The sequence below is a fragment of the Triticum dicoccoides genome, chromosome 4B, assembly GCF_002162155.2.
Source record: "Triticum dicoccoides isolate Atlit2015 ecotype Zavitan chromosome 4B, WEW_v2.0, whole genome shotgun sequence".
Taxonomy (NCBI): Eukaryota; Viridiplantae; Streptophyta; class Magnoliopsida; order Poales; family Poaceae; genus Triticum; species Triticum dicoccoides.
The window spans coordinates 363,072,763-363,095,124 of record NC_041387.1 but is presented as its reverse complement, the minus strand read 5'-3'; positions in this window follow the sequence as shown (position 1 = coordinate 363,095,124).

Sequence of the window (22,362 nt, the reverse complement as noted above, 5' to 3'; positions counted from 1 at the left end):
AATAAAGATGACCCTTGAGTCTGCAGAACCCAATGGAAAAAGGCTTAGGTGGCAAATGTTAAAACCAAGGTTGGGCCTTGCTGGAGGAGTTTTATTCAAAGCAAACTATCAAGGGGGTCCCATAAATCACCCAACCACGCAAGGAACGCAAAATCAAGGAACATAAAACCGGTATGACGGAAACTAAGGCGGCAAGAGTGGAACAAAACACCAGGCATAAGGCTGAGCCTTCCACCCTTTACCAAGTATATAGATGCATTAATTAAATAAGAGATATTGTGATATCCCAACATAATCCTGTCCATCATGGAGCAATCTTCAACTTCACCTGCAACTAACAACGCTATAAGAGGGGCTGCGCAAAGCGGTAACATAGCCAAGCAATGGTTTGCTAGGAGGGTAAAAAGAGGCTGACATGGCAACTTGAGAGGCATGGTAAACAAGTGACAGGTAGCGCGGTATAGCGATAGAACGAAGCAACTGGCAAGCAAAGATAGAAGTGATATCGAGGGTAATGGTCATCTTGCCCGAGATCCTGCAAGGAAGAAGAACGAGTCCATGAAGAAGACAAATGAATGTAGTCGAACGAACCCTCACAACTCCGGAACGAAACCGAAGCTAACGAGAGAAGCAAACCGGAAAGAAGCAAACAACATGGTAAACACACAAGCATAAACATGTCATGATGCACAAACAAGTATGATGCATGTCCGGTTTAATGAGGCATGACATGGCAAAGTGCACAAACAATACTGCAAATTAAGTGGAGCTCAATATGCAACGAGTTGCATATTGATGAAACACCACATCCATTTATTTAGTTCTCTCTCATTTAGGAACACAACAATATTACATGTTGTTATAAACATGGCAAGAGGTGAAACATAAGTAAACTACACATCTAGGCAAGTTTAAATGAGGCCGGAACAACAAAAAAAATAATTCCGATAAATCCCCATATGTCATTTAGCAATTTAATGCAAACACAGTTTTAACCATTTAAATGTTGTTAACATGATGCGGATGACATAAACAAGTTCTATGCAATTTTATGAAAATATTGGCATGAGCATGCTATGAAGCATTTGGTCACCATGGCGGAACGAAAGGGGTGCCACGGCAACGACAACGGAAATGGTGCCACGGCAACATTTCGATGATCCGACAACTCGTCGAGATGTCGATGCAAAATAAAGTGTGGACGTACGAAACATGCAAAAGAAGGTGGGGTGATCCCGATTACCGGGTGTCCCACATGTCGGTGGCATGGAAACGAGGAACGCGCAAGCGACAACTCAGACACGGTGCAAACGCGAGCATCTCATACTACAAAGCATTCGATCCACGGGTGATTGTCTCGTTGGTTATACATTCGAAGCATGCATTTCGGAGCGGGTCGAGTTTGATGAAGGAAGTAGTGGTACACGGGCCGTAGTGGAAGTAGTCGTTCTCGTGGCGGTAGTGGAAGTAGTGGTTCACGGACCTCGTGGAAGTATTCGTTCACGGCAACGGTAGAGGTACTCGCGATCTTGGCGACGGTAGTGGTACATCTCGTAGTGGAACTTGGTGCATCCACGGTATTCGGGCGTAGTGGTACTCATTCCATAGACGAACTTGATGAGACGTGGTTGTCATGGTACTTGACGTTATCCAAGACGGTATTGGTGTATCCGTGCATAGAGGTACTGGCAGTTTTGTGTAGTCGGTCTTAACGATCCAAAACGAAGCAACACCAAAGGCCTCTGGTCTTGGTGGTCAACAAAGGGAGGCGGGCGGCGAAGCAGCAGCAACATGCCGGCACTGTACAACCACGACGGACACCATGGCCGTGAGGAGGAGGGGCCCTGGAATGAGACCAGCAGCGGGCACGCGCGTGCAGGAAGGCGGTGAGGTCGAAAGCTTGCCCAAGTCGCGGTGGAGCGACAGGAACAGTGGTGGACGAGGAAGCAGAGGGGAGGCGTCACGTGGAGGAGAGTCGACGGGGCGGCGCTCGCCGGAGTCAGGGCCGAAGGGGACAGATCGAGGGGCTCCTCCCCCGACAATAGAGCTGACGAGGCGGTGGTGCCGGGTAGACAAGGAGGCGGGCGAGGAGGTCCTGGCACGGTGGCGAGCTTGAGGTGGCTAATGACGGATAGATGCAGGCGCGAGCAGGAGGTTGTGCGCGCGGCGCTCGCGCATAGAAGCGACGGGGCCGCCGGAGTTGGTCGCACCGCTACTCAGGGCGGAGCAACACATGCAGAAGGGAGCAGGGCGCGGCGAGCCATGGAGGCCGGCAGTGCCATGGCCATGCTGGCAGACGAGCTCGCGGGGCCGCGGGGTGGTTGGCTTGAGGGGTCTCGCTCCTCTCTCTCTCTCTGCGCATGGCGGCACGAGCGAGGGATAGGGAGAGATCGAGATGAGGGAGTGGCGGCGCAAGGGAGGAGAGCAGGGTGCGGGCTAGGGTTAGAGATGGTGGGGGCACCGACTCGGCTTTGGGCTTAGGGGCCGGCTGGGCCGCAGGCTCTCTTCTCTCTCTCACTCTAAAGAAAATAAAAAAACAGAGATAAGAAAGAAAAGAAAGGGAGGTTAGGGGAAGAAGTTGGACACGCGGATAATTTTCCCGGACTCACAAAAATGTGAGGAGTTTGACAAAAATAGACTATGGATTTTTATAGGGAGTAAAATCCACACCTGTTGGATTTAACTCAGACAAGTTTGAATTTCGAAACCCATTCGAATGAACTCCAAATGGGTTGAAACTATAGGGGGTGACCCTACTCACCAGATGTGATTTATGGGCAGATTAAGAACATTTATGGAGAAGTAAAATTGCAACTCAATTTTACTAAAAGGTCGAAAAGGAAGGATAGAAAGTTGAGTCGAATAAAAGAATAGTTAAAGAATAATGTAAATGTGTTATGGGTGATTTCCAGTTAATGGAATATTTTATAATAGCTCCCGAATATTGGGAGGATATGTTATAAACAGAAATCACCATTGTGAATATCCCTCAATTTAAATGTACCGAGGATCCACACAATTTATTTAGAAGAGTTATAAAAATTAATGATATGATGGTATGATGAAACGATGCAATGCAAGAGATGACATGATGCAATGCAACAAGCAAATAAAACACACGGCGAAACTCGGAAATAGCTGGAAGTCTTCTGGAGCGTCGGTCTCGGGGCGTTACAGATTTAGCCCTCCCAGATCAAAAAATTTCGGGATGTACTTGCCAGCTTGCAACTCCACCCTCAAGATATTGGACCAAACTCTGTGTCCAATATTTGCGATTTTCAAGTGTTTGTGAGGTTTACCTGCAAGAAGAACCGACCGTCGAGTTGTTCAGAGACTTCTTTCACTTGAACCGCCGTACTGAATTTACTGACGGCCCCAACATTGAACTTGGCGGGGTATCAATTCAGATTAGGAAAGAAGTCAATTTTCCTCACGCCAAACACCACAGCCACCTCAAGGACTGGAATCAAACGTGGTTTTACTGCCGGAATACCGCTCTTGAAGATTAAAATCCTCTGCCGGGTTACCATGCTCATCGGCTTAGCAATGAACATCCATTGCCTCAATTGGTCACTCCCAAGGAACGATCGAAATATGCACCACAGATTTCCAAGATCCGGGCTTTTATGGCAAACGGTTTAACTGATATCGACCTTGTCTGTTGCTGGGTGTCGTGGAGTATCTTGCCCTTAAGCCAGCGTCCCGGTTTAATGTGTGAGTACACAGGAGAGCTAAAAGATCCTCAACACCATATTGATGTCCAGCTAAGTGATGAAGCAATTAGTGAAGCTGTCAAAAAGATGTTGGATGAACCGATATCTAAATGCAGCAAGACTGGGTTGTGTCCCTTTTATGCCTCCCATAAACCGCCAGCACTAAGGATTGTATCTTTCTGTTTTTAATTCACCCTTCTTGTTGAAACTTTTCTGATGACCTTCTGTTTATCTTTGCAGAGCAATGACCTGCTCTGGAAAAGGAAATCTCAAGATAAACCGGTGAAACCACAAGACAAACCGGTGAGAGCGCCTCGTGCTAAGGGGAAGGCCTCCAAGAAACCAGCGAAGAAGAGAACCGCCGAGTCCTCTGATCCGGCCGAAGCTGTTGATGACTCGGAATCAGAGGTAGAACTTGATTCCCTTGGCTCATTTTTCATGCACCTTATTGACAATGATCATTATCAGGATGATGCGGAAGCCAGCCGTGCTGATCATGTAGAGGTAATTCCCCTTTCTTCCGATTTAGATCTTGTGCCAGTACGAAAACTCCGTCGCGCAGTCCGGAAAGTGAAACATTCACATCCTCTCACTCATTTGGATCCACACTTTTCTTTGAAGTCACAACACCCTGAAGCTCGTCGCACAATCCGGCACAGTGGCCAACAAGTTACCTCCTCCGGTTTACCGGACACACCGGTTTGGAAATGCCGTGCAGAGGTCTCTTGTACTTCTAACAAATCTTATCCCAAAGCGGGTTACTTCCGATACCCTCTTAATCCGTCTGATTCCAATTATCAGGGCACTTCGAATTCACCCTCTGGTGACTCATCAACCACACAAATGCCTCGCCTCAAGACCGTCCCTGGGTAAGCATAGTAATTTTAGTTTTGCTTTCCTGCATCGGTTTATCATACTAACCTCTGTTTGTTACTTGCAGTGCCAAAGCCCGACTCAGTAAAAAGGCCAAGCTGACTGCTCCCACTGATGATAATCCGTCTTTTGAACCGGAGAGGACCTCAGAAGCTGTTGATCGAGATGCTGATATTGCTCTGGATGATCCTGTGCCACAAGGTTAGGATACTTATGTTGATCCACCAGAAGTTAATCCGGCCAGTCCTCATGCTGATCCGCCAAGCCTAGCTGCCGATCCACCAAGTCCAGCTGCTAATCCCCCAAGCCCAACAAGAGCCGCTGCTAAACCGTCCAACGCAGATGAGATTGTTGATGGCAAGACCGATGATGTGGTGATTAACGGTTTTGGCCACACTACTCCTGGCAACCCTGTTGCTTTATCAAAGCACAGTGCCAAAGAGGAATTTACTGCTGTGGACAAAGGCAAGTGGAAGACTGATTTGTCAAGCTATGCTCATCTCAATGCTCAGGAAATCCACTCTGGATATCTAAACCACCTGTATACAAGTCGTGATTATGAGGCCGGTTTAGTCAACTTGATGAAGGAGCGTTATGAGGTAACTTCTATTCAAACATTCAATAAATTTTTCTTTGTGCTTTATATCAACTCCATTGTAGCCCCCAAGGGCCGGTTTATCTCTTTAAGATGAACCGGGACTTTTGATAAAAAAGACTTCAACTGTGTAGACCCCAAACCAATTCATCCTCACCACCAGAGCCCTCACGAGGTTGCTCATCCATTGTACTAGTTCATCTTCAGCCTCCTCTGGAGGCCAATCCACCACAAAGCGAGAGTACGGTTTTACACCGCAAGGTGGCCCGAACCTGTATAAACTGACGTGTTCATCTTCTTCCCCGCTTACGCGAACTCGATGAGGCTAGGCTATGGGGTGGTGAACTTGGGACTTGAGCTGGTTGAGATCTTCGCACACGCCCTAGAGTTTGAACTTTTTTGGGTCTGCCGAGCCCCAAATCCGACATTTGGCGCGCCAGGTAGGGGCGTGTCGGAATCTTCCTTCCAATTCTGCTTTGTCTCCGCTTCATCGTCCCCATGGCCGACGCACGCCGAGTCCGCACCGAGTGCCCGGCTGCTAGCATCGCCCAGATGGCGCCCGTAGGCCACGGCGCCCCGCGCCGCTCTGCCTCTCTCGCAGCTAACGCTGCCACTAACCCTGCTGCTCACGAGTAGTAGGATTCGTGGCTGCCACCCTCCATGCGGCGCGATGGCCGCACCGCCACTCCGTCGCCCACCCCCGCCACGACATCATCCTCCCACGTCCGCTGTGAGCCAGCAAACGCGCAGGCTGCACTACTCGTGGCGCGCGAGCTGCTTCGCTACTGCCCCGCCAACGACCGCTACAACGACTGTTGACCGCATCTCTGAGCTCATCAACACTGTTGGCAAAGTCCCTGCGTCTGCTCGCTCGCTCCGTCCCCCGCCATCCCAGGCGGGCTACGTAGCCCATGGCGCGCCCCCTTCTCCTCCTCTGTGTAACGCCGACCACGAGCCCAGGCGCGATGCGCAAACACATGACCCGCCGCGTGGGGCACCGACACGGGATGAGGCAAGCTGCCAGGTGGTGTAGCGGCCACAAGGTGACACACGTGCGCTCCCAGTGCCATCGTGCCAGCATCAGGAACATGCACTGCTGGAGGCTGCGGCGCACGGACGTCAAGACCGAGCTCCACACGCGCGTGTTGCGCCCGTGAGTGCAACAGGCTGTCGTGTCTTCACCCTGGAGCTGCGCCGCGTCACCTGGCCTGGCAAGTTAAAGCCAGACCTGCCTCCACGCTACAACGACACCCCTGACCCTGCGGAGTTCCTCTAGCTCTACTCACTGAGCATCGAAGCGGCAAACGGTGATGAGAAGGTCATGGTGAACTGGTTCCCCATAGATAAGTCTCCAACATATCTACTTTTACAAACCCTTTTGCCCTTGTTTCAGACTCTAATTTGCATGAATTGAATGGAACTAACCCGGACTAACGTTGTTTTCAGCAGAATTGCCATGGTGTTATTTTTGCATAGAAATAAAAGTTCTCGGAATGACCTGAAACTTCACGGAGACACGTTTTGGAATTAATAAAAAAATACCGGCGAAAGAATCAGCAGAAGGGGGCCCACACCCTGGCCACGGGGGTTGCCCCCCGGGGCGCGCCTCCTGCCTCATGGCCCCCCTGGAGCTCCACCGACCTCAACTCCAACTTCATATATTCACGTTCGGGGAGAAAAAAATAAGAGAGAAGGATTCATCGCGTTTTACAATACGGAACTGCCGCCAAGCCCTGCTCTACCTCAGGAGGGCTGATCTAGAGTCCGTTCGGGGCTCCTGAGAGGGGAATCTGTCGCCATCGTCATCATCAACCATCCTCCATCACCAATTTCATGATGCTCACCGCCGTGCGTGAGTAATCCCATCATAGGCTTGCTGGATGGTGATGGATTGGATGAGATTTACCATGTAATCGAGTTAGTTTTGTTAGGGTTTGATCCCTAGTATCCATTATGTTCTAAGATTGATCATGCTATGACTTTACCATGTTAATGCTTTTCACTAGGGCCCGAGTGCCATGATTTCAGATCTGAACCTATTATGTTTTCATGAATATATGAGTGTTCTTGATCCTATCTTGCAAGTTATAGTCACCTACTATGTGTTATGATCCGGCAACCGCGAAGTGACAATAATCGGGACCACTCCCGGTGATGACCGTAGTTTGAGGAGTTCATGTATTCACTAAGTGTTAATGCTTTGGTTCGGTTCTCTATTTAAAGGAGGCCTTAATATCCTTAGTTTCCATTAGGACCCCGCTGCCACGGGAGGGTAGGACAAAAGATGTCATGCAAGTTTTTTTCATAAGCACGCATGACTATATTCGGAGTACATGCCTACATTATATTGATGAACTGGAGCTAGTACTGTGTCACCCTATGTTATAACGGTTGCATGATGAATGCTATCCGACATAATTATCCATCATTGATCCATTGCCTGTGAGCTCCTTTCATATTGACCTTTGCTAATTTACTTGTCCGTTGCCACTGTTACGATTGCTAAAAAACTGCTACTGTTACTTTTGCCACCACTACCATTACTTCCATACTAGTTTGCTACTAAATACTTTGTTGCAGATATTAAGTCTTTCAGGTGTGGTTGAATTGACAAGTCAGCTGCTAATATTTGAGAATATTCTTTGGCTCCCCTTGTGTCGAATCAATAAATTTGGGTTGAATACTCTACCCTCAAAAAGCTGTTGCGATCCCCTATACTTGTGGGTTATCACCCATGGCCCTCAAGCATGGAGCGCGCTCCTAGCTCCCGCACCTCCCGGAGGGATCGATATCCTCTTGGGATGAGCTTCACGAGCGCTTCATCGCCAACTTCCAGGTCACTCGTGACCACGCCCCTGCGGTGGGCGAACTACGGCGCGTGAAGCAGCAGCCGGCGGAGACCTTGGATAAGTACATACAACGTGTCATGAATGTTCGCCTCAATATCCCGAAGGCATCAGACGAGGCCATCATCTTGGTGTTCACTGATGGCGTTTGGGATGTCAAGATGAAAGAGGAGCTTGCCATCCACGATGACTTGTGCTCGGCCCTGGAGATGTTCAACCTGGCGAACAAGTGCGCAAGGGCTGAAGAAGGTCGCCTCTCCCTCCTTGAGCTTCCGGAGGCCCACCCTGAAGACAAGAAGGCCAAGGCTAAGGAGGCAAAGCACAAGGGCCCTGCCGTGCTCACAGTTGAGCCCGAGATGAAGTGTGGCCGTGACCACAATGAACCTCCCAGCGATAACGGCCCATTCTCCATCTTCCACAACGTACACAACCACAACACCAATGACTGACATGAGCTCAGAGCACTGTGTGACGGGCGCCTTTGTCTCTGCCCCGAGCACGGGGACCGTGGCTACGGTCATGGAGGAGGCCGTGGCAGAGGCCGTTGGGACAACCGCGACCCTCGCCAGGACTAGCGCGACCAGCCTCGCGAGGACCGCTGACGGGATCAACCTCGTGATGGCCCATGGCGTGACCAGCCTCGTGAGGACCGTCCTCAGGGCAATGCCGGCCTCCCTCTGCCACCGCCGCCGCCAAGGAGAAATGACGAAAACCGACAGGATGATGGGGCCGGGGGCTTCCAAGAGCCTCGTGCAATCGCCTGGATCCTAGGAAGCGCTCAGGCCCCAGCCTCGAACCGCATCTTCAAGCAGTTCTCTCGTGAGGTGAACGCGGCCCTCTCGAGGCGTCAGGCCACGCGTCCCCTCAAGTAGTCACAGTACACCATTACCTTCGACTCCAAGGACCACCCCATAGGCGCACTTCCCATGCTCTACACGCCCACCATCAGAAACGTCCTCATCACCAAGACCCACATCGATTGTGGTGCCAGGCTCAATGTTCTCTCTATCAAGACGCTTCAGGTACCCTATGATTAGCTCCTGCCAACCAAGCCATTCTATGGAGTGACCGACGGCTCCACCGTCCCCCTGGGGCAGATAAGCCTCCCAGTCACCTTTGACAAGCGCGACAACTACCACACTGAGCTCATCAATTTTGACGTCGCCCACATCGGCCTCCCGTACAATGCATTCCTCGGGTACCCGGCCCTCGCCAAGTTCATGGCGGCGACTCACCATGGCTACAACATCCTCAAGATGCTAGGGTGTAGCGGCGTCATCACGGTCGTCTGTGATGAGAAGGACACAGTCTGCTCTCTCGAGCATACCTACCAGGCTGCGGCGGCTGAAAAATCCGATGATGAGGGCGGCATCCTGCCTCCCGAGGGCACCCCCAGGAAGAAGAAGAAGCTCCTCCCCAAGAGCCATCAGGAGGCCGAGATGCCCGCTGGCAGTCCCTCAGGCTCCACGCCCGTTGCTGGGGCGACTCTTCCTCCCGCATAGGAAGGCATGCCCGACGCTTCCCTCAGGACGGGCTCGGGGGCTTCCATCTGGAGAGCCTCTGACCTGACCAGTGCGACGACGGAGGCGCACGGGCACCACTTGGAGGCGTCCCTCAATGTGCTCCCCACCAGCAAGGAGCAAGGTGCGAGGTATTAGGCGCACGAGAATTCATCACCAAGGCGATCGAGGACCTTCAGGTGGCGCGAGCAATGCGTGGCGAGCGTCGCTCCGCACCACCTAGTGCAGCTGCTGCCCCCGACGCGGGTAGCAAGCTGCGCGTCTGCGTCAATAGACCGGGCGTCAACAAGGCCGCTTCACGGGACCTCTTCTGGCCGTCCCGCATCGGCTGGAGTGGGGGATACCCCTGCAACTACGTTGCATGCCGTTTGGCCTACTGAACGTGGGCACCTTGTACCAGCGCCTCGTGCAGCATGCTATGGCGTCTCACGAGGCCAAGCTCTTGGCGGTCATGTCTCACGAGATACTGGATCTTTGCGAGGCCCCAGGCCCCATGAGCTCCCCAGGCCTCTGGAGCCGCTCAATTCGTGAGGAGCAATCTCCACGACACGCGTCTTTAGCTACCTCGACATCTCTACAACATTGGTGCTAAGTGACTTTTTGGTTTGTTTAGTTGAGGGCGCGCCCGGGTTGCATTATCCTCAAGCTATCAGGGTCTGCCCGCACTTGTGTCGTTTCAGTTCATGTACTTTGGACCAGATATGCTTTCATCAGCTACTGTGGTTGTTAGCCTTGCGCTTGGCGATGTATCACCTCTGGAGCCACCTCTGTGGGCTTTGTGCGTTGCCAGCTCTCCCCTTGAACGTCCCATGAGAGGGGACTACCGGCACGGCGCCTGTGCTCGGTTCTGTCCCTGCAGCACTGATAAATCTAAGAGACTAAGCTCTAGCTCGCGGGTCGGCCCCATGCACGTCACTTGACCAGGTCCTTAGTGCCTTCATCTTCTCATAGGACGATCACGAGCATATCAGAAAGTGTGGCCACCCCTTGTATTTTGTAACTAACTAATACGAAGGAGCCTCTCGAGATAGGACCTCGAGCGGCATTGCCAACACCTCACTGCTCCAGAAGGACCCACCGTGATCAAGCAGCATTCCAGCTCACAAAAGTCTAAGTGAAATTGCTTCATACGCCATGTGCCACTGGGTACAACCTCTCCTAAGTGTCTCCGCAAGGCAAGCCATTTCTCTTTTGCGCAAATTGCTTGCACGTTAAAAGAGGGGGCCTTGAGCATCACGCCGCAGGAGCTCCTACTAGCTTTTGAGCCCTACTAGCTTCCGAGCCCTCACCCCCTGGCCTTGACCACGACATCGCGACCTGGCATACCAGCGGTGCCTGAGTCCAGCTTGAGGGCTGGGTCCTGAGGACGTAGAGCATCATGATGGGCAAAGAAAGGGGTTTGCAAGCCTCGTGGGGGAGTACAGGGAGAGGGTGTGGCCCAGCGCCGTTGGATTTTTTTTGGAATATGATGTGCATCAGTCTCCTCATGCACCCCTAGCGGGGTTAACCCAAATTCATTAAAGACAGGGAACATGCGCCAGATCAAAAGCTCCATAGAAGCTCGCCCTAACAACGAAAGAACCTCCACGAACCACAAGCTTGCCAAGCTAAGTTATCTCAAATGGGCCAGCATGAGCCTTAGAACTAACTCTTTGTTTTCTTGCGACCTCCCTCGGGCAAGGAATCCCCCTCTTAATATTTTGGGAGCCGCTTGCGTGCCAAAGAGGACCTCTGAGAATCACGTCTCAGGGGATCTTACCAGACTTCGGGTCTCTCACCTCCTGGCCTTGACCACGGCATCGCGACCTGGCATACCAGTGATGGTTGAAGCTCGCCTGGGGACTGGGTACAGTTGACGTAGAGCACTAAGCCACCGCAAGAACAAAAAGGGGACCCGTGCCCAAGCGAGAAACACGAACATGACATGAGCTGGAAACATTAATATAAAGGCGCAAGCGCCACGGTTCTTACACGCCCCCACGGCCCCCATGATTTTGATGCAGGAAATAATAAAAAAAGTGGTCTCCCGAGGGCCGCAGCTCAGGAGGCGCCAACTCTGGCATCATGGCACCTAGTCGGTGTCCTCCTCCTCCTTGACCCAGGCATGGCAGCGCGACGGCTCGTCGTAGTCGTCGTCGCTTAAGCTTTTCTCGGAGGAGGTGGCGCCACTGCGGGAGGCGTCGCGGACGTGGCAAGGGCAAGTTCACCATCGAGGGCCTCGTGTCCGCCGTTGCCGCCCACCGAGCAGCACTCCAGGCGCCTGCCATCTTCCCCGAAGACGTTGAAGAAGAGCATCACTGCCCCGACATACTTGAAGTGGGGAGAGTGCCTCCCCTTTGAGACTCAGGCGCGGGTGAGGGAGTTATGGACTAAGGGGTCTTCGGGGCACCGGCCCGTTGAATATGGGCTGGACTGGTGAATCCATATAGCGACAGAAGATCTATGAAGCCGTGGTGTGCCCTCCAAGTCAAGGATAGGCAGGATCTCTTTACTCCTTATTGTAATCTGTCTTCGGTAACCCTAACCCTACCGGTGTCTATATAAACCGAGGGTTGTAGTCTTTAGGAGAGAGCTATATTCACCACTCATCACCTTAGGGTTTAGCTCATGCTGATCTCGCCATAGATCTACTCTGTAACCATACTATACATCCAATACAATCAAGCAGGACGGAGGGTATTACCTCTTCGAGAGGGCTCGAACCTGGGTAAACATCGTGTTCATCGTCCCTTGTTCCACATCGATTCTCGATCCACAGCTCGGGACCCCCTATCCCAAGGTCTGTCGGTTTTGACACCGACATTGGTGCTTTCATTGAGAGTTCTGTTGTGGGGTCGCCCAAAGGATCAATGGCTCGCCTAATCGTAGGAGAAGGCATCGGATCCGGGGACTTCTTTGTCCCCGGTCAACTCTTCGTGTTCGGCAGCATCGTGCTGCACTTCGACCCGACTGGTCGTTTGGATCAGATCGGCAACTCTGCTCCTTAAGACCGAATTCGATTCAGTAATCTGGAATAAATTGTGGACACGCAGGGCGATCTAGTTTTCGCCGGATTCACTGCCCCCTCCCGCACCCTCGCAGTATAATGCCCCGAGACCGATGCGCCAGATGTCTTCCGCTTATTCGCTGTCATTTCCATGTCATTCGCTTGCATGTTACACTTTTCCATCTCATTGTGTGTATTTAATCTGCATTTTTTTACAAAACTTGCATCTGTTCATGTCTCCCAGTTCTCTTCGTTACTCGTTCTGAGCCCAGTTACACTCGCACGCGCTCGCGACACCTCCAAAATATTATTTTATAAGTGGGATAATAATATTCTCAAAATGGGATGAAAGTTGGCGTGCAGTGTTGTTATGTTGTTGGTAGACCGGCTGCCAAATTTCATCGCATTCAGAGTCCGTTTGATGCCCCAACGGATAACTATAGCGGCAATATAGCCGGTCAAACGTTGGATGTTTTCGGTTTCCGAAAACGGTTGCCAGGCTGCACTTCTCTTCTCTCCCCTCAGCCCAAATCATTCTACACAGCCTACTAGCCCACCTACCTACCCCTCTCCACTCCGGACCGTCCGATGGCGATCGAACGGCTCCGAAACGGAGCAAAAACCCCTCTCGTAGCCCTCCTACCTTATATATAGACCCCTTGCTGCCATTTTTGGAAACCTAGGTCCCCTACCCCTCCTTCCTTCAGCTGCCGCCACCTCCCTCAGTATCAGCACCGCGCCCCTCCACTCCTGTACCACCACCTCACCCCCTCCTATCTCCTCCAGCGCTGAAGGCCCTATAGGCCCATCGCGGGCCCGCCCGAGCCCGGCTCCCGCCGCCGGCAGAGCCCGAGCAGCCGCGCCCTGCCGCCCCGCTCCCAAAGCCGTATCCCCGAGCCAGCTCCCTCTACTGTTTCCAGGCGCTTCTGCCCCGCCGCCTTTGCTCCACCGGCCGGCGAGCCGCTGCCCGCCGGAGCTGCATCGCCATCCGCCGTCGCCACGTGCCCTCGCTCCGCCACCGTTCCCGATCTGCTCTCCGCCTCTACGCCTCCGCCCATCGCGTCGGGGTCCGGCTGGACCCCGGGACCAATGGATCTGGCATCCTCGTGACCAGATCCGGTCGTTCCCTACGCCAACGCCCTCCCCCCGCCATCATTGCCATGCCGGAGTCTAGTGCCGCCGTGCCATGCCCTTGCTCGTGTGCGGGATCGAGTTAGGAGGGCGCTCGGTCGTGCCCGTTGACCCAGTCGTCCGCTCGTGGGCCACGGCCTCCCATGGCCCATCTCCACCGGCTTGCCACCCCTCCGCATTGGGCCTTCCTTGGTACGTGTCGGTGCTATACACACAGTTTTTAACCCCTTTCCGCGACTGCACTCGGAACCGTCACCTAGTGAGTGTGGGCGATAGGGGGTTCTTCCCACACGATCCAGAAACCGTCGGGGATATGCCCTCTTGGCACACACGCTCGGTAAAATGAGGTCGTGTGCGACCGAGCAAATATGGTTATACACAATTTTCCCTGTTAAATCGTTTGTGATAGCGTTCACACAATATTAATAATTTTGTCGTTTGTGTTATTGAATGCATCACACAAGGTGCGTAGAATAAGCTGTGTGGCAAGGGCTATCCATCACACACATCTTTTATGCGGCAACATTTGCGCAAGGTGGCCTAATGCAAACAGTTTTGAAGAGAATGTCGTGTGTGATTGTTCATCGATCCAACACGGTTTATTCCTAGAAACTGTGTGCGTTGCCTTTGGTAATCGCCCACTGTCGTGGAATTAACACGTCAGATGTCCTAGCAAGAGGACTTAGTCGTGGAGCCATCGCAATGAGATTAGCAAAAAGGGGTTAAACCGGAAAAAGGACACGGGGAGTTTATACTGGTTCGGCCCCTTGCGGTGAAGGTAAAAGCCTACGATCTAGTTGTGGTGGAATTGATGGGGTCTCGATGAGTAGGGAGCGAATCCACTTTACCTATCTCTCGAGCTGTTGTTTTCTTGTCCCTGAACCGCCGCTGGGTCGTCCCTTTATATACACAGGTTGACTCCCAGGGGTTTACAAGACACCGAGGCCGGCTTATACACGTGTCCGTCTCGGTTTCTACCCTTCCTAACTTACAACATAAGTTCACACATCTCATACCGGTTTACGTTTATGGGCTCTGAACCGCCTTTTGGCCCTGGACCTCTAAGCTTGAATAGTAGAGCACCATACTCCTTGTCTTCATGGGCTTCAATACGGATGAGCGTAAACCGGCCCCTTCTGGGCGGTTTACACTCAGTAGTTATATCCCCAACATTACGCCCCAGATTGATTTGAACCTGTTCATGTTAATCTTCAACACTTAGAAACATTTCTTGAACATCCTCCTATGATCCTTGTAAACCGCCATGACGTCTCGTTCATATGAACTTGGTAAACTACCATGACGTCATCTTCTAAAATTGCCGCCAATTGTCATAACGTCATCTCTGTATAAAAACCTGTAAATGCTTCTTTTATTAGTTAATCCCCAAAGACCGAGGCGACAGCTGTATCGGATATCCGATTTTGGGCTCCTCGATTCTCGCGCCTGTCGTCTATCCCTTCGCCCTTGTAAATCAGACCGGGGTCCTTTCCATTTCCCCCCTTGCCTCTTGATCTCTTCTTCTTCCTCGCGACCCCGAAGAGCTCGAGCTCCGCCGCCGCCGTCATCCTTCGAGCACTGCATCAACAAGGCCACTGCATCAACCTGTTCTTGATCAGATAGACTGCAACGCCCCTCCGCCGCCCCGCAGTATCAGTAAGTACTCCTCTTTCCAAATATTAGATCCGCATTAGGGTTCTGCTGTTCATCGGTGTTCTTCATCATTCTTCCTTTTTCTCCCCTAGATCTCATAAATAGATCTGAAAACTGATAGCAAAGGTGTGCGGTAGTAGTTCAGCGCCCCTAGTCACCCTCAGAAACCACTTTTTACTGCATGAGATCCTGCCCAACCATATGCGTTCTTCTGCTGTCGCGACCTTTAGTTATAAAATTTCTCCCCTTTTGTAGAACTGCGGTAGATCCGAAATTATTACATCAACTTGTAAAACCTGTTTGTGCAACACTTAAGAAAATTTTAGATCTGTCCCTTCTGCACCATTGTAGGCGGTTTAACTATTAGAAATTGATAATCCGCCAGGTACCATTAGCCCTCTCTTAAACCGCCATTTTCCCCTAAGCATCAGTATCCGGTTTAACATGTATATTTTCCTTATTTGATCCCTTCCCCGACCTGACGCCAGTTTATACATATTAATCTTGAACCATAATCTAGTGTATGAACTTCTTTTACAGCGTTCAATCAAAAATGACCAAACAGTTCTTCTCCTGCAACTGGGCTCCCTCTCGGGTTACGGAAGAGCAGCTTACCAGTTATGTTGTGATTGGCGCTTTAGCAAAACAAGAGACCATACATTGGAGAGCCCCGGGTACTGAAAACCCTCCTGAACCTCAAGATGGAGAAGTAGTTGTCTTTGTACATCATTTGGACCGAGGATTTTGTAACACCCACGATGCGGCTATATCTCCCACGTGTCGAAGCACGACTTAGAGGCATAACCGCATTGTGGTTTTGTCGCAAGAAGGGTCATCTTCACACAATCCCATGTAATGAACAAGAAAGATATAAGGAGTTGGCTTACAATCGCCACTTCACACAATGAACATATAATCCATACACCATTCAGAGCACACACATAGTCCGACTACGGACGAAGCCAAAAGAAAAGAAGATAACCCAACTGCTAGATCCCCGATCGTCCCAACTGGGATCCACTACTGATCAACATGAAACGAAACATAGCAACGACTAAGATCTTCGTTGAGCTCCCATCTGAGCTCGGTTGCATCATCTGCACTGGTATCATCGACACCAGCAACTGTTGTGATAGTATCTGGTGAGTCACGAGGACTCAGCAATCTCAAAACCCGCGAGATCAAGACTATTTAAGCTTATGGGTAGGAAGTGGTAATGAGGTGGAGTTGCAGCAAGCACTAAGCAAATATGGTGGCTAGCATACGCAAATAAGAGCGAGAAGAGAAGCAACGGAACGGTTGTGAAGCTAGAAGTGATCAAGAAGTGACCAAGAAGTGATCCTGAAACTACTTACGCACAATCATAACACAAAGACTGTGTTCACTTCCCGGACTCTGCCGAAAAGAGACCATCACGGCTACACACGCGGTTGATGCATTTTAGTTAAGTCAAGTGTCAAGTTCTCTACAACCGGATATTAACAAATTCCCATCTACCACATAACCGCGGGCACGGCTCTCAAAATTTTATACCCTGCAGGGGTGTCCCAACTTAGCCCATCACAAGCTCTCACGGTCAACGAAGGATATTCCTTCTCCCGGGAAGACTCGATCAGTCTCGGAATCCCGGTTTACAAGACATTTCGACAATGGTAAAACAAGACCAGCAAAGCCGCCCGATGTGCCGACAAATCCCGATAGGAGCTACACATATCTTGTTCTCAGGGCACACCGGATGAACACTACATACAACTAAAACCAGCCCTCAAGTTTCCCCGAGGTGGCGCTGCAAGTGGCTCTAGTTTGGACCAACACTCGAAGGAGCACTGGCCCAGGGGGGTTAAAATAAAGATGACCCTTGAGTCGGCAGAACCCAAGGGAAAAAGGCTTAGGTGGCAAATGTTAAAACCAAGGTTGGGCCTTGCTGGAGGAGTTTTATTCAAAGCGAACTACCAAGGGGGTCCCATAAATCACCGAACCGCGTAAGAAACACAAAATCAAGGAATATAACACCGGTATGACGGAAACTAAGGCGGCAAGAGTGGAACAAAACACCAGGCATAAGGCCGAGCCTTTCACCCTTTACCAAGTATATAGATGCATTAATTAAATTAGAGACATTGTGATATCCCAACATAATCCTGTCCATCGTGGAGCAATCTTCGACTTCACCTGCAACTAACAACGCTATAAGAGGGGCTGCGCAAAGTGGTAACATAGCCAAGCAATGGTTTGCTAGGAAGGGTAAAAAGGTTAGACGCTGACATGGCAACTTGGGAGGCATGGTAAACAAGTGATAGATAGCGCGACATAGCGATAGAACGAAGCAACTAGCAAGCAAAGATAGAAGTGATATCGAGGGTAATGGTCATCTTGCCTGAGATCCCGCAAGGAAGAAGAACGAGTCCATGAAGAAGACAAACGAACGTAGTCGAACGAACCCTCACAACTCCGGAACGAAACCGAAGCTAACGAGAGAAGCAAGCCGGAAAGAAGCAAACAACATGGTAAACACACAAGCATAAACATGTCATGATGCACAAACAAGTATGATGCATGTCTGGTTTAATGAGGCATGACATGGCAAAGTGCACAAACAATACTACAAAATAAGTGGAGCTCAATATGCAACGAGTTGCATATTGACGAAACACCACATCCATTTATTTAGTTCTCTCTCGTTTAGGAACACAACAATATTACATGTTGTTATAAACATGGCAAGAGGTGAAACATAAGTAAACTACACATCTAGGCAAGTTTAAATGAGGCCGGAACAACAAAAAAACAATTCCGGTAAATCCCCATATGTCATTTAGCAATTTAATGCAAACACAGTTTTAACCATTTAAATGTTGTTAACATGATGCGGATGACATAAACAAGTTCTATGCAATTTTATGAAAATATTGACATGAGCATGTTATGAAGCATTTGATCACCATGGCAGAACGAAAGGGGTGCCACGGAAACGACAACAGAAATGGTGCCACGGCAACATTTCTATGATCCGACAACTCGTCGAGATGTCGGTGCAAAAGAAAGTGTGGACGTACGGAACATGCAAAAGAAGGTGGGGTGATCCCGATTACCGGGTGTCCCACATGTCGGAGGCATGGAAATGAGGAACACGCAAGCGACAACTCAGACATGGTGCAAACGTGAGCATCTCATACAACAAAGCATTCAATCCATGGGTGATTGTCTCGTTGGTTATACCTTCGAAGCGTGCATTTCGGAGCGGGTCGAGTTCGACAAAGGAAGTAGTGGTACACGGGCCGTAGTGGAAGTAGTCGTTCTCGCGGCGGTAGTGGAAGTAGTGGTTCACGTACGTCGTGGAAGTAGTCGTTCATGGCGACGGTAGAGGTACTCGCGATCTTGGCGACGGTAGTGGTACATCTCATAGTGGAACTTGGTGCATCCACGGTATTCGGGCGTAGTGGTACTCATTCCGTAGACGAACTTGATGGGACGTGGTTGTCGTGGTACTTGATGTTATCCAAGACGGTATTGGTGTATCCGTGCGTAGAGGTACTGGCGGTTTTGTGTAGTCTGTCTTGACGATCCAAAACGAAGCAACACCAAAGGCCTCTGGTCTTGGTGGTCAACGAAGGGAGGCGGGCGGTGAAGCAGCAGTAACATGCCGGCACTATACATCCACGATGGGCACCATGGCCGTGAGGAGGAGGGGCCCTGGCACGAGACCAGCAGCGGGCATGCACGTGCAGGAAGGCGGTGAGGTTGACAACTTGCCCAAGTCGCGGTGGAGCGATGGTAACAGCGGTGGATGATGAAGCAGAGGGGAGGCGTCGCGTGGAGGAGAGTCGACGGGGCGGCGCTCGCCGAAGTCGGGGCCGTAGGGGACAGATCGAGGGGCTCCTCCCCTGATGACGGAGCTGACGAGGCGGTGGCGCCGTGTAGACAAGGAGGCGGGCAAGGAGGTCCTGGCACGGTGGCGAGCTTGAGGTGGCTGATGACGGAGAGGTGCAAGCACGAGCAGGAGGTTGGGCGCGCGGCGCTCGCGCGCAGAGGCAACGAGGCCGCCGGAGTTGGTTGCACCGCAGCTCAGGACGGAGCAACACATGCAGAAGGGAGCAGGGCGCGGTGATCCATGGAGGCCGGTGGTGCCATGGCCATGCGGGTAGACGAGCTCGTGGGGCCGCGGGGTGGTTGGCTTGAGGGGTCTCGCTCCTCTCTCTTTCTCTGCGGATGGCAGCACGAGCGAGGGAGAGGGAGAGATCGAGAGGAGGGAGTGGCGGCGCAAGGGAGGAGAGCAGGGTGCGGGCTAGGGTTAGAGCTCGTGGGGGCGCCGACTGGGCTTTGGGCTTAGGGACCGGCTGGTGATACGTCTCCAATGTATCTATAATTTTTTATTGCTCCATGCTACTTTATCTACTGTTTTAGGCAATATTTGGCTCTATTATCCATTTTTATATTATTTTTGGGACTAACCTATTAACCGGAGGCCCAGCCCAGATTTGCTGTTTTATGCCTATTTCAGTGTTTCGAGGAAAAGGAATATCATACGGAGTCAAAACGGAACAAAATCAAATGGATAAGTTATTTTTGGAAGGAAAGCAACCCAGGGAACTTGGAGTGCACGTCAGGGGAGATACGGTCTGCCCACGAGGGTGGGGGGCGCGCCCACCCCCCCGGGCGTGATCCCTACCTCGTGGCGCCCCCGTAGCTCCACCGACGTACCCCTACGCACCCTAAAACTTCCAGAACAGAAGATAGATCAGGAGTTCCGCCACCGCAAGCCTCTGTAGCCACCAAAAACCTCTCGGGAGCCCGTTCCGGCGCCCTGCCAGAGGGGGAGCCCATCACCGGTGGCCATCTTCATCATCCCGGCGCTATCCATGACGAGGAGGGAGTAGTTCACCCTCTGGGCTGAGGGTATGTACCAGTACCTATGTGTTTGATCTCTCTCTCTCGTGTTTTCTCTCGTGTTCCTCTATGGCACGATCTTGATGTATCCCGAGCTTTGCTATTGTAGTTGGATCTTATGATGTTTCTCCCCCTCTACTCTCTTGTGATGAATTGAGTTTCCCCCTTTGAAGTTATCTTACAGATTGAGTCTTTTATGAGAACACTTGATGTATGTCTTGGTGATCAACTTGCGGGTTTCGTGACATTGGGAACCTATGCATAGGGGTTGGCACACGTTCCTGACTCTCCGATAGAAACTTTGGGGCACTCTTTGAGGTACTTTGTGTTGGTTGGATGAATCTGAGATTGTGTGATGCATATCGTATAATCATGCCCATGGATACTTGAGGTGACAATGGAGTATCTAGGTGACATTAGGGTTTTGGTTGATTTGTGTCTTAAGGTGTTATTCTAGTACGAACTCTTTTATAGATTGATCCGAAAGAATAACTTTGAGGTGGTTTCGTACCCTACCATAATCTCTACGTTTGTTCTCCGCTATTAGTGGCTTTGGAGTGACTCTTTGTTGCATGTTGAGGGCTTGTTATATTATCTATCTCTGTTATTATTGTTGAGAGAACTTCCACTAGTGAAAGTATGAACCCTAGGCCTTGTTTCCTATCATTGCAATACCGGTTACACTCACTTTTATCATTAGTTACCTTAAGATTTTTTTATTTTAGATTACAAAAACCTATATCTACTATCTATTTTGCACTTGTATCACCATCTCTTCGCCGAACTAGTGCACCTATACAATTTACCATTGTATTGGGTGTGTTGGGGACACAAGAGACTCTTTCTTATTTGGTTGCAGGGTTGTTTGAGAGAGACCATCTTCATCCTACGCCTCCTATGGATTGATAAACCTTAGGTCATCCACTCGAGGGAAATTTGCTACTGTCCTACAAACCCGTGCACTTGCAGGCCCAACAACGTCTACAAGAGGAAGGTTGTGTAGTAGACATCAGCTGGGCTGTAGGCTCTCTTCTCTCTCTCTCACTCTAAAGAAAATAAAAAACAGAGATAAGAAAGAAAAGAAAGGAAGGTTAGGGGAAGAAGTTGGACACACGGATAATTTTCCCGGACTCACAAAAATGTGAGGAGTTTAACAAAAATAGACTGAGGATTTTTAGAGGGAGTAAAATCCACACCTATTGGATTTAACTCAGACAAGTTTGAATTTCGAAACCCATTCGAATGAAATCCAAATGGGTTGAAACTATAGGGGGGGTGACCCTACTCACCATATGTGATTTATGGGAAGATTAAGAACATTTACGGAGAAGTAAAATTGCAACTCAATTTTACTAAAAGGTCGAAAAGGAAGGATAGAAAGTTGAGTCGAATAAAAGAAGAGTTGAACAATAATGTAAATGTGTTATGGGTGATTTCCAGTTAATGGAATATTTTATAATAGCTCCCTAATATTAGGAGGATATGTTATAAAGAGAAATCACCATTGTGAATATCCCTCAATTTAAATGGACCGAGAATCCACACATTTTATCTAGAAGAGTTATAAAAATTAATGATATGATGGCATGATAAAACGATGCAATGCAAGAGATGACATGATGCAATGCAATAAGCAAATAAAACACACGGCAAAACTCGGAAATAGCTGGAAGTTTTCTGGAGCGTCGGTCTCGGGGCGTTACAACACTCCACCACTGCAAGAGGATCTCGTCCCGAGATCTAGGATGGCGCCGGAGAGAAACGGAAGAGGAAGAGGTAAAACAAAGTTGCTTCTTTGACAAACGAGTGAAACCAAAGAACCTTAAGAGGTTGAAAAGTTGAAAGAAAGAACATAAAAGAGTTGAAAACAATTGAGAGCACTGCGGTAGAAAATAGAAACAAAGGACACCATGTGAACCTTGGAGGTTGCAAGACATAAGAAAAATGGTTACAATGGACAAGAAGTACATGCAATCACTCCATTTGAAACGAGATGTACAAGGAATGATAAAGATCAATTACGACAACACTCCGGTTGGAATTGGGAGGAATAGAACATGAACTTGAGAAGATGGGATGATACTGGATGAAATCAACAACACACTGCCTCCAAAACGATTGAAAGAATGGCACAATGGGTAAGAAGGATTTCAGACAG